The following is an 11223-nucleotide window of genomic DNA, read 5'->3' on the forward strand; positions in this document are numbered from 1 at the left end:
TTTAGAGGGAAGTCACTGGGGCCTGCAGGTTTCCTTTCATTCAGTTCCAAAAGTAGGAACAAACATAGCTGCATCCTTTCAGACATCTGTTATAATTGAACTAACAGACATGTCATCTCTTGCTTTGAGCCCCTTTCAAGGTGTTAATGTAATGTTGGATTTCCCTCCATTTATAACCGATTTATTCATTCCTTTGCGCTCAGCTACTTCTCCCCTGCTCAGATAATACCTAAACTTTTTCACCTTTGGGAGGAACATTAGAACTGCCGCTGTGCTGGTCTAGATTGCAAGCAGCAATACTAGTCTATCAAGTGCCTCCTCCTCAGTTGGACTGCCATTCAGGTGGGGTACAGTTCCATAGGTGCAGAACTAGTGAGCTATTTCTACCACCAGGCAATATAGCTGCATTCTTTCACCACAATTTTGCTAGACAGGATGAAGGCACAACCCTTCCCCATCAGGCCCTTAGGAATTCTGACATAAGGTCTGAAAAACACGGACAGTTTCTTGCTTAGAAATCCCTGCTTCCAGCACTTGTAGTTGCAGCCCCAGTCCTAGGACTGTTGCATCATGTTGGCAATAGGCCCCCAAAATCTGGCCATAAACTGCCCCCAAAACTGGCCATAAACAAAATCTCTGCAGCACTGTGACATGTTCATAATGGCCATGATGCCCACGCTGGAAGGTTGTGGGTTTACCAGAACGAAGGCAAGGAACACCTGGCCCACCCAGGGCAGAAAACCACTTAAAGGCGTTCTTAAAACACAAACAATAGCGTGAGCAATCTGTGCCTTAAGGACACGCTCCTGCTGCAGATAACTAGCCAGAGTCCATCCCTTTATTTTGGCCCATCCCTTTGTTTCCCCTAAGGAATACTTTTAGTTAATCTATAATCTATAGAAACAATGCTTATCACTGGTTTGCTGTCAATAAATATGTGGGTAAACCTCTGTTCGAGGCTCTCAGCTCTGAAGACTGTGAGATCCCTGATTTTCCACTCCACACCCTTCCCTTCCCTTCCCTTCCCTTCCCTTCCCTTCCCTTCCCTTAGTTCCCTTCCCTTCCCTTCCCTTACTTCCCTTCCCTTCCCTTCCCTTCCCTTCCCTTCCCTTCCCTTCCCTTCCCTTCCCTTCCCTTCCCTTCTCTCTCTCTCTCTCTCTCTCTCTCTCTCTCTCTCTCTCTCTCTTTCTTTCTTTCTCTCTCTCTCTCTCTCTTTCTTTCTTTCTTTTTTGAGACAGAGTCTCACTGTTGCCCAGGCTGGCGTGCAGTGGCGCAATCTCAGCTCACTGCAAGCTCCACCTCCCGGGTTCACGCCATTCTCCTGCCTCAGCCTCCCGAGTAGCTGGGACTACAGGCAACCGCCACCATGCATGGCTAATTTTTTTTTTTCTCTTTTTGTATTTTTAGTAGAGATGGGGTTTCACCATGTTAGCCAGGATGGTCTCAATCTCCTGACCTCATGATCCACCCGCCTCGGCTTCCCAAAGTGCTGGGATTACAGGCGTGAGCCACCGTGCCCGGCCCCATCCCTCTATATTTCTGTGTGTGTGTCTTTAATTCCTCTAGCGCTGCTGGGTTAGGGTTTCCCTGACCAAGCTGGTCTTGGCAGTATCAGGTAGGTGAGAAGAAAAATGTTTCTGAGGTGATTTGGGAAAGACAGAAAAAAATCATAGTTGTTATACAAGTGTACTCCTCCCTTGGCAAAAATTGCATAGTCATGTCGCTGAAATGTGGGTTACTTGCCACGTGTAAAGTCCAATTAACAAGAGTGAGGTCTGATACTAAGAAAAGTGAACTTATTCCTTTCTTGCCACAGTCTTGTCACCCTCTGGGCACCATCTCTATTGAGTTGCTATTAAGATTCAGTCCTTTTACATTGACTTTTGAGCTATTGCATGTTGAAAATTGCAGGAACTTCCTAAAAATGTATGACTTTACTGTCTTGGGAGACACCATGGTAAAAAGGCACTTTGCTAACCCAAATGCCCTGATTAGAGAAACCATGTGGTGGTTCAGTGACTCAATCCCAATACACCTTAACATGAACCTTACAATGAAATGAATGTGGAGAAAACAAGAGAAGAGGGAGAGGAGAGACTGTGCCTTGTTGTGAATCTCTCCTCAACAAGAGAACTCTTCAATTCCCTGGCCCCCTGCAGTGACCCAAGCAGGATGCTAAAGGAGTTATCACACATTTAGAGGTCAAAAGCGGGGTGGCTAAGGAGTTCACAGACATGCCAAAAGCACCATGGGACAGCATACCTGGTGGCTTCCAGCACTGGCAAAGTCACCTTGTAAATTGGCCATGTTCCAGGTACTGACCAGGTGACAGGCAACCAGCAAAGCAAAAGCCACTGGACCATTGACAAGTGATGCCTCACTCCACCCAGCTGCCTCTGAGAAAGATAAAGCAGCACTGGGCCCAGTGCAGTGGCTCATGCCTGTAATCCCAGCACTTTGGGCTGCCGAGGCAGGCAGATCACCCGAGGTCAGGAGTTAGAGACTTGGCCAACATGGTGAAACCCAGTCTCTACTAGTAATAAAAAAATTAGCCAGGCATGGTGGCATGTGCCTGTAATCCCAGCTACTCGGCAGGCTGAGGCAGAAGAATCACTTGAACCCAGGAGGCTGAGGTTGCAATGAGCTGAGATCACACTACTGCAATCCAGCCTGGGCGACAAGAGCAAAACTCCTTCTAAAACAAAACAAAACAAAACAAAACAAAACAAAACAAAAAAGATAAAGCAGTACTGTTGAAGTTCAGTATCAGCTGCCCACTTGGGAAGTGCCATCTCTCCCTCTCCAGCTGCTCTGAGAGATGGGATAAATCTGTAAAGCCGGTGAGGGCTGGTCTGTTTAATTCCTGTGGTTCTGTCTCACTAAAACCTTTATTAGACCAAATTGTACTTGAAACTAATCCTAGGGTGAAAGAACATGGGCACAAGAAATACTGTGAAAATCCTCTATACAGTGGTTGTATTCAGCTCCCCCAGTTAGACACTGTTACCTTTTGGTTTGTCCTGTGAATCCAGATAAAGTCACTTCTAGTAGCCTCTAGAAAGCTGTGTCTTTCTGTTTCTTTTTTCTTTCGTTCTTTTTTTTTTTTTTTTTTTTTTTTTTTTTTTTTTTTTTTTTTGAGGCAGAGTCTCACTCTGTTGCCCAGGCTGGAGTGCAGTGGTGTGATCTCGGCTCACTGCAACCACCATCTCCCAGGCTCAAACAATTCTCCTGCCTCAGCCTCCCAAGTAGCTGGGATTACAGGAGCACGCCACCATGTGAGGCTAATTTTTGGCATTTTAGTAGAGACAGGGTTTCACCATGTTGCCTGGGGTCATCTCAAACTCCTGAGCTCAGGCAATCTGCCCACCTCGGCCTCCCACAGTGCTGGGATTACAGGTGTAAGCCACCGCTCCCGGTCAGAAAGCTGTTTCTAGGCAGTGGTCTCTTAAAATGCAGGCTGGCTGGTCCTTCTTCTCTCTAGTTATTCTCTTGGTAATGAAAACTGTCAGCTCTGGGCTGCCCACAGGAGATGGGTCCCTAATGTAACACTGAGTGTCATGATTATCTAGCTCTAGATATTATGTCTGTCCCAGAGGCCTGGTCAAGATGGTGAGATAGCAATGGCTATACCTCGTGCAAGTGAGAGTAAAATCTCCCAGATGATAGGAGCGGCAGTAAAATACCATTGTCAAATGAGAAAAACAGAGCAAGTTTCTTGCTGGGATTGCAGAGCCAACATTCAAAGGGATGCAGAGATATGGGCCCTTGGATATGCTGGAATAAACCAGTGGGGTCTGGCAAAATCAGACAAGTGGACAACAGTCTGGGTACTAGAGATGGGATGCATTTTTTCCTTTGGGAGAGCTGGAGTTACAGGGTGAAAGGGGAAACCTCTGCTCCTTGGAACATAACCTTCTGGATGTAGGCTAACAGCTGCTCTGACCTCGCCAAGGGAATGAACACTGAGAAACCCAGGTGTGGATCCACTCCTGTTCATCTTCTCCATGCCAAGTACAGGACCATGTTCTGTACAATTCTCAAATGGAAGTGATAAGTGAGTGTTAATATCTCCTTCTTTCAAAGGCAGGGATCTCTGGGGGCTCAGGGGCATGAGTCCTCACTATAGTGACACAAGCTTATTCCATCTAAGCCTCAGTCTTCTAATCTTTAAAATGGGGGTTGGTGGTTGAACTACCCACCTTAAAGGGTTATTGTGGGGCCTGAGGATGGAAGCAAGCAATAGATAAAATAAGTGCTGCATGGATAGGAAGAATCAATATCGTGAAAATGGCCATACTGCCCAAGGCAATTTATAGATTCAACGCCATCCCCATCAAGCTACCAATGACTTTCTTCACAGAATTGGAGAAAACTACCTTAAAGTTCATATGGAACCAAAAAAGAACCCACATTGCCAAGACAATCCTAAGCCAAAAGAACAAAGCTGGAGGCATCACGCTACCTGACTTCAAACTATACTACAAGGCTACAGTAAACAAAACAGCATGGTACTGGTACCAAAACAGAGATATAAACCAATGGAACAGAACAGAGCCCTCAGAAATAATACCACACATCTGCAACCATCTGATCTTTGACAAACCTGACAAAAACAAGAAATGGGGAAAGGATTCCCTATTTAACAAATGATGCTGGGAAAACTGGCTAGCCATATGTAGAAAGCTGAAACTGGATCTCTTCCTTATACGTTATACAAAAATTAATTCAAGATGGATTAAAGACTTAAACATTAGACCTAAAACCATAAAAACCCTAGAAGAAAACCTAGGCAATACCATTCAGGACATAGGCAGGGGCATGGACTTCATGTCTAAAACACCAAAAGCAATGGTAACAAAAACCAGAATTGACAAATGGGATCTAATTAAACTATAGAGCTTTGGCACAGCAAAAGAAACTACCGTCAGAGTGAACAGGCAACCTAAAAAATGGGAGAAAATTCTTGCCATCTACACATCTGACAAAGGGCTAATATCCAGAATCCACAAAGAACTCAAACAAATTTACAAGAAAAAAAACCCCATCAAAAAGCGGGCAAAGGATATGAACAAACACGTCTGAAAAGAAGACATTTATGCAGCCAACAGACACGTGAAAAAATGCTCATCATCACTGGCCATCAGAGAAATGTAAATCAAAACCACAATGAGACACCATCTCACACCAGTTAGAATGGCGATCATTAAAAAGTCAGGAAACAACAGGTGCTAGATAGGATGTGGAGAAATAGGAATACTTTTACACTGTTGGTGGGACTGCAAACTAGTTCGACCATTGTGGAAGAGAGTGTAGCGATTCTTTAAGGATCTAGAATTAGAAATACCATTTGACCCAGCCATCCCATTACTGGGTATATTCCCAAAGGATTATAAATCATGCTGCTATAAAGACACGTGCACACACATGTTTATTGCAGCACTACTCACAATAGCAAAGACTTGGAACCAACCCAAAGGATGAGTTCATGTCCTTCATAGGGACATTATTCTCAGCAAACTATTGCAAGGACAAAAAACAAATACCACATGTTCTCACTCATAGGTGGGAATTGAACAATGAGAACACTTGCACACAGGAGGGGGAACATCACACACAGGGGCCTGTTGTGGGGTGGGGGGAGGGGGGAGGGACAGCATTAGGAAATATACCTGATGTAAATGACGAGTTAATGGGTGCAGCACACCCATTAACATGGCACATGTATACATATGTAACAAACCTGCATGTTGTGCACATGTACCCTAGAAATTAAAGTATAATAATAAAAAAATAAATTTTAAAAAAGAAAAAAAAACATAAAAAAAATAAGTGCTGCACTCCGTGACCTATATCAAGTAGAGTCCTCCATGTCTCTTTAAAGGTATTACAAACTGATTTAGTGTTTTCTAGATTGTCTTTTATTAAGACTAGCTTGTATGTTAGTTTTCCATGTCTTTTGAAAAATGTGTGTTGTAAACGCAATCGATATTTTGTAAAAGGAAGCTAAAGCTATTGTAAATTTGACTAGGTATTGCAATAAAAGGTGTGTTAAAAGAAAGATCTGGAGTGACTTTTGCCTTCATTTTGTGATTTATGAGCGTAACTGGAGAATTTTCATTGTTTGGTGGTTTATGGTAGTGAATTTTGGAATTTTGTGTGACGGCTTTGGGCCAGCATAGTTTTCACCACTTCACTCCTGCCTGTCCCCTGCATGTTCTCAAGGCAAGTGGGAGACAGAAGGATGTAACTTTGAAGGCCAGCACCTCAAATGATAAGCACTTACCACTTGTTGTAAAAATCTCAGCAAGTGTTTGTATGCCCCATAAATAGCTGGCTCTGGCCAAGTGGTCACCGTACCTGGTCTCTCAGCCTCGGCTCCATGGGATTCTAAATTAGGCACTCAGATTGCTTGAACCTGGAAGGCAGAGGTTGCAGTGAGCCCAGATCGCGCCACTGCACTCCAGCCTGTGTGATGGAGCCAGACTCTGTCTCAAAATAAATAAATAAAAATAAATAAACTAGGCTCTCAGGAGGCATGATGAATGGACTGAACTAGAGAGTGTCCAAAAGCCTCAGCAGGACTCCATTCCCCACCCCAAGCTCCTCCCAGGCGGAGCTCTTCCTTGTAGAACAGCTGAGTGCAGAGAAGGGGCCCCATACATCTTATAGTCTCATGCCCAGGAAAAGCTACCTTCTCTCCCTAGATTCTACACTGCAAAATTCTGAGGAGGTGGCAAACTCCTGGAAGGCAGGGTCAGGTCATGCTTCATCCATCCCCCTGTGCTATACTGCACAGCGACTGTGCAATACATCTGGTGGATACTGTCAATGTACTACTTTGGGATACCAGTTTCTAAACTTGATAATATTCCTGTGTTCAGTCTTTTATTCTTTCTTTCAACATCAACATTTATGAAGCTCCTTTTATTTATTTATATTTATTTATTTATTTTTAAATTTTGAAGCAGAGTACCACTCTGCCACACAGGCTGGAGTGCAGTGGCACGATCTCGGCTCACTGCAACCTCCGCCTCCTGGGTTCAGTGACTCTCGTGCCTCAGCCTCCCAAGTAGCTGGAATTACAGGCGTGTACCACCACGACTGGCTAATTTTTGTATTTTTAGTAGAGATGGGGTTTTGCCATGTTGGCTAGGATGGTCTGGAACTCCTGGCCTCAAGCAATCTGCCCGCCTCAGCCTCACAAAGTGCTGGGATTATAGGCGTGAGCCACCGCCCCTGGATGGATAAAGTACTAGGGTAGGTACTCTGGGCACTGAAAGATAAATAAGATGTACTTCCTGCCATCAAAAAATCCAGACTACTATAAGGTAAGTCAGAATGAAGTAAGTGTTTAATAAAAGTACAATATGGTATTAAGAATTGAACAGAGCCTTTCTGAATGAATACAAACAGAGATAAATTTGTTTGACCTCTCATGCTTCTCCTCCCCATGGCATTGTAAGTTAAGGGCCTAAACCAGGTCCTTTAATCCTTTTTCCTTGACCTCTAATGAATTTCAACAAAGATTAGGTTAAATTACAGCTTAGTAATATAGAAGACCAAGTTTGTTTATGCTTCAAAAAGTAAACCCAATTATTCTGATTGTTTAAAAGTATACTGTCAAAGCTTAAAAGAACAGGTGCAATGTAAATATATACCTCATCTGTGAGAAATGAAGAAGCAGGGAACGAAGGAGCAGTGCTTTCTGGACTTCATCCAAAATGCAAACACTCTGAAAACTCCGCTGCTGGAAGGTCCAGAACCTTAGAAGCTAAGATGACCAGATACTCAAGCCCATCTCCTCATCTCTGCTTTTTCTGATGCTGATATTGGCCCATAGGTGTGTCCTCACATGGGTCTTATAACATTGGAAATTAATTCCTATCTGTCAGGGCTTGAAAACTTCACCTATGTGCAGCTTCACCTGAGATGAACCAGCCGTGGGGATGCATTCCCCCACCCATAGCCCTGAGTACATATCTAAGGTGGGCTGAGAAGAAAGCAGTGAAGACAGCGTGATGACCTTCGGCTAGTTGAAGAATAGCCTTTGAGTCAATTAAAAAAAAAAAAAAAAAGGGCCCACATGGGCACAGTGGCTCACGCCTGTAATCCCAGCACTTTGGGAAGCCAAGGCGGGTGGATCACCTGAGGTCAGTTTGAGACCAGCCTCACCAACATGGAGAAAACTCATCTCTAGTAAAAGTACAAAACTAGCCGGGTGTGGTGGCGCACGCCTGTAATCCCAGCTACTCGGGAGGCTGAAGGAGGAGAACCGCTTGAACCTGAGAGGCAGAGGTTGTGGTGGGCCGAGATCGTGCCATTGCCCTCCAGCCTAGGCAACAAAAGCAAAACTCCATCTCAAAAAAAAAAAAAAAAAAAAAAAAAGCCCAAGATCTTTTTGAAAATGTGGAAGAACACATTTACCCGAACACATTAATCTGAGTTAGGCTCTGGGTACTGGAGAAAAGACCTAGGTTCAAATCTCACGTCTCTCTCTCTCTCACGTGAACAGGTTTCTTAATCTCTCTAAGCTTCAGTTTCTTTATTTGCACAATGAGGCTAATAGTACTTAATTCATTTGGTATGAGGTTGAAAAGAGATAATGTGTGCAAACTGTTGAACACAGTAAGGACTCAAAAAATGCCACATCCACATACAGCTCCAGATTACAGCAACATTCACAAGAAAGAAAAGCAGTCAAACTTGCTTCCGATAGAAGTGCAGGGCATTCTCTGCAAGTATGATTTTGGAACAGCAGCAGTGGTGCCTGGGAGCCTTTTAGAAATACAGGATCTCAGTCCCTGAGCCAGGTCTACTGAGTGAGCGAGCCTGTGTCTTTAACACCATCTGCTGGAGATTCATATGTATATGAAAATTAAATTTGAGAAGCGGGGCTAGAATGAAAACCAATAACCTGCCTCTGGGGCTCAGTGTCCGGACCTGGGTTTTCTCCCCAGGAACTGCTGGGCAGGCATACTTTGCAGAACATGATGTTTTAAAAGGTGGGCTAAATAAAGTGGTGGAGTCATATGTGGCTGTGGATACAGAAAAGTAGAGGAAAGACTGGAGAATTGTAAGTGAATTCCTCCTGTTAGACCATCTGCATTAACCCTCTTTTAAGAGAAGAACTCCTAGAATTCAAGGCCTCCCTTCTTTTTTCCCCCACCTAGAAAAATAAGCATTTGTGTTTACTAACCAAGGGTACCGAAGTCAGAGCAGTACAGCCTACTAACGAGTCCCTCCCGTAGTCTATCCATCTCGGCCAATAAGACTAGTGTGTCTGGAATTGGTGAATTCTTGGTCTCACTGACTTCAAGAAGGAAACTGTGGACCCTCGCGTTGAGCGTTACAGTTCTTAAAGATGGCGTAAACCCAAAGAGTGAGCAGCAGCAAGATTTATTGTAAACACCAAAAAACAAAGCTTGCAGCCTCCCAAACGGGACCCGAGTAGATTGTTACTGCTAGCTCCAGCAGCCTACTTTTATTCCCTTATCTGATCCCACCCACATCCTGCTGATTGGTCCATTTTACAGAGAGCTGATTGGTCCGTTTTGACAGAGTGCTGATTGGCACATTTACAAACCTTGAGCCAGTGCATTTACAATCCTTTAGCTAGACGCAGAGTGCTAGACAGAAAAGTTTTCCAAGTCCCCACTAGATTAGCCAGACACAGAGTGCTGATTGGTGCATTTACAAACCTTGAGCTAGACACAGAGTGCTGATTGGTGCATTTACAAACCTTGAGCTACATACAGAGTGCTGATTGGTGCATTTACAAACTTTGAGCTAGAAACAGAATGCTGATTGGTGCATTTACCATCCTCCGGCTAGACTTAAAAGCTCTCTAAGTCCCCACCTGACTCAGGAGCCCAGTTGGCTTTGCCTGGTGGATGCCATGCCAGGGTCATGGGCAGAGCAGCCCATCAGTCCCGCTCCACACACCAGGACTCCTCAGCCCTTGGGTGGTCGATGGGACCGGGCTCCACTGAGCAGGGGGTGGCACCTGTCAGGGAGGCTCAGGCCACACGGGAGCCCACCCAGGGTGGGGGGGCAGGGAGGGGTGCAGGGCTTGGGCATGGCGGGCTTCAGGTCCTGAGCCCTGTCCCCTGGGGAGGCAGCTGAGGCCCAGCGAGAATTTGAGCATAGCACAGGTGGGCCAGCAGTGCTGGGGGACCTGGTGCACCCTCCGCAGCTGCTGGCCCGGATGCTAAGTCCCTCACTACCCGGGGCTGGCGGCACTGGCTGGCTGCTCCAAGAGCAGGGCCCGACAGGGCCGTGCCCACCCGGAACTCGTGCTGGCCCACTCGCGCTGCTCACAGCCCCGATTCCTGCCTGCCCCTCTCCCTCTACACCTCCCGGCAAGCAGAGAGAGCCAGCTCCAGCCTTGGCCAGCCCAGAGAGGGGCTCCCACAGTGCCCTGGCGGGCTGAAGGGCTCCTTAGGTGCCACCAGAGTGGACACTGAAGCTGAGGAGGCACCGAGAGCGAGGGCTGCTAGCACGTTGTCACCTCTCACTAGGAAGGTTTGGAAAAAGCAATAGATAGGCCACCTCCTCCCAAGGTGAGTTCCCAGGGAGCCAGAGCCTACTGAGTAAGGAAGAGGAAGTCAGCAAAGGTCAGAGGCCAAGGAAGGAAGGAAGAAACAAAGCCACCAGGGAGACAGCCTTGTGGGGATCCCTTGGCCCTTCACTCTCATTGTGGAGGGCAAAGCACCCCAAATGCAACCCCACAAGAGGAACTAAGCAGGGGTACACTCATGTCAAAAACCTTGTATATGGTGTTGGGGAGTGAGGATGTCCAAAGTCAAGAACAACTCCCTCCAGGGTCAGTCTTTGCCCAAGGATGCAGGTTCAGCCTCCAAGGTTTTGTCTCCATACCAAGTTTACACCAAGGAGCAGCCTCTGGCATGCCCAGATCCAGGGAATGGGTGCAACAGAGGACAAGGGGCCAATTGCTTCTTTAAGATCTGTCCTGTGGCAAATTCCGAGTCCAGTGGAAGTCCAGCCTTCAGCTGCTGGGGTCTCCCATGCCTTTCTTAGTTCATACAACCACTTCATCATGGGAGTGTTGCACTCCACCACCGACATACCATAACGGACATGCTCCTGGGCCCGCTTCTCAACAGTAACCAAGCTGAGGAGGGAACAGCTTCCCTCAGAGCTGCCCCACCCAGCACTGGGCCCAGCCAGGGACATGATGTCCAAGCTGGCAAGGCCCACCTTCAA

This window comes from Chlorocebus sabaeus, chromosome 17, assembly GCF_047675955.1.
Source record: "Chlorocebus sabaeus isolate Y175 chromosome 17, mChlSab1.0.hap1, whole genome shotgun sequence".
Lineage (NCBI taxonomy): Eukaryota > Metazoa > Chordata > Mammalia > Primates > Cercopithecidae > Chlorocebus > Chlorocebus sabaeus.